The sequence below is a fragment of the Theobroma umbraticum genome, unplaced genomic scaffold (assembly GCF_002168275.2).
Source record: "Theobroma umbraticum cultivar Fairchild unplaced genomic scaffold, ASM216827v3 scaffold_67.0, whole genome shotgun sequence".
NCBI classification, from domain to species: Eukaryota; Viridiplantae; Streptophyta; class Magnoliopsida; order Malvales; family Malvaceae; genus Theobroma; species Theobroma umbraticum.
In genome coordinates, this window is record NW_018397262.1 from 2473119 (window position 1) to 2475062 (window position 1944).

The 1944-nt window shown below is 31.2% G+C and overlaps 1 pseudogene; it reads left to right on the plus strand.

Moving 5' to 3' along the window:
* Positions 1 to 1480: 1480 nt before the first annotated feature.
* Positions 1481 to 1918, plus strand: LOC149526979 (zeaxanthin 7,8(7',8')-cleavage dioxygenase, chromoplastic pseudogene; annotated as a pseudogene).
* The last annotated feature ends 26 nt before the right edge of the window (positions 1919 to 1944 follow it).

Consider the following 1944-nt stretch of genomic DNA (forward strand, 5'->3'; position numbering starts at 1 on the left):
AAATTGATAAAAATATCATAATACAAAGACCTATTTGAAATATTTTGACCATTTCATTATTTTAAGTTTTCAAAACTGTTTTGTAGGCAGAGAAATTTAAACCTTTTAACCTCGAACCATTTTATTAATATTCATGTCTTTACTCTATATGCATGCTTTCGATAATTATTTACCGTATCTAGTACTTAACTACTACCAATATCATTATATTTTCAAAAAACACCATCCTTTAATTGGACAGGCTAGTTGAATATAAAATCAAGACCTTCACTTTAAAATCAAGAGCGCTTGTGCAAAAACATAATCCCTCTGTCCCATGTCTTTGTCCATCTTTCCATTTTAACATAGGATGATTTTTTTTAGCTCTCAAAGATAAGGTGATTTCGAAAATAATTTTTTTTAATTTTAACTGTTTTTAGTTAAGAGAAAAGAGTTTTTGACAAAATGGCCCTTAATAAACCTCTTCATATTCAAGTGCAGGTGTTAAGAAAAATGTTGTTATACGCCATCTTGGGAAAAAAAATTGTTACACGCTATGTTCTTTTTTCTGATTACAGAAAATATAATAAATAAAATAACCCAAAAAGCTAATTAGTCAAAATAGAGGATTTTGGATAATAACTTTTTCTCCAAATCCGTTTTATCCCAGTCATTTCAACATTGAATAATTTTTCAATACATCTTCCTTTCAATGTCAAATTCCTTTTTAATTTTAAACTTTATTCCTATCATGAAAATGTTTAACTCTAAGAGTTTATATCTTAATGAAATATAAAGATGATACCAAGTTACATTTAACAAATGCTATTATTATACTCCATATTCAAAAAATGTTGTTATAGTTGAAAAAAAAAAGTTGTTACATGTTTTAACTTTAAAAGTTTTATGTTGTAATAAAATACAAATGAGCACGTTACAAGACATATTTAAAAAATGTTGTTGTTACACATCATGTTTCAAAAAATTAAATAGATGTTACACACCAAAACTTTAGCATTAGATGTTACACGTCAAGGTTAAAGCTTTAACACCAGATATTACATCCCAAAGTCAAAGCTTCAGCCCTAGGTGTTGCATGCCAAAGCTTTCTTCTTCTTACTGATGTTACATGCTAAGACATGTTTTATCATACTTGAATCATTGAAAAACTCAATACCAATAAGCCCAAGAACATGTTTTATCAAGCTTTAAACGAAAGAGACTTTTGCTTTTTCTTGGAGCTTCACAGACCCGCACCTTACCTTCTTCCGGATAGATGATAAGGGCGATAAACGCAATGAAGTACCCATTTTTTCCATGCATAAACCAAGTTTAATTCATGATTTCGCTATAACCAAGAGGTTCGCAATTTTTCACAAGACACAATTAATCTTTTCACTAGCAAAAGTGTTGATAGGGAGAGGTGCCCCTTTGGTTTATGATCCAAACAAAAAAAACAAAAATTGGGGTCATTCCATGGTATGCTAAATGTGAGTCGGAGATGAAGTGGTTTGAGGTTCTAGGATTTAATGCAGCTCACATCATAAATGCTTGGGAAAATGGTACGGAAGAGATTGTGTTTGTGGCATCAAATGTCAAGTTTGTAGAAGATTTTTTATTTAATAGGAAATTGGATATCATTTTGGAGAAGGTAAAAATTAATATCGAGACAGGAAATGTTTGTAGAAATATTCTTTCCACAAGAAATTTGGAACTTGGGTCCATAAATACTGCTTATGTAGGAAAAAAGACTCGTTACGCTTATCTAAGAGTGTTTGACGAGACCCCTAAAACATCAGGTTTAATGAAGATTGACTTGGAAACGGGGAATGAAGTTGGAAGAAGGTTTTATGGACTTGGTTGTTTTGGAGGAGAGCCATTTTTGGGAGAAGAAACAGTGATGAAGATGTTGAATGCGAAGAAGATGATGGATTTGTGATGACCTATGTTCACAATGAGCATACC